The following is a 207-nucleotide window of genomic DNA, read 5'->3' on the forward strand; positions in this document are numbered from 1 at the left end:
CACAACCACACGCATTAACCCTCCCCCCCTTTCACCCCCCTAATACAAATACATTTTTAAAAATCCAAAATACTCAACTCGAACTCAGATGTTTAAAGTTGCATTATCTTGCAATCGCACAACCTCGACAACGGCACAGAGCAAGGCGGAGCAAGCCAGATCAATGCCAAGGGTGTTATTTGTTTTATTAGCTTGGCTGAGTGGAAT

This window comes from Penaeus monodon, chromosome 29 (assembly GCF_015228065.2).
Source record: "Penaeus monodon isolate SGIC_2016 chromosome 29, NSTDA_Pmon_1, whole genome shotgun sequence".
Lineage (NCBI taxonomy): Eukaryota > Metazoa > Arthropoda > Malacostraca > Decapoda > Penaeidae > Penaeus > Penaeus monodon.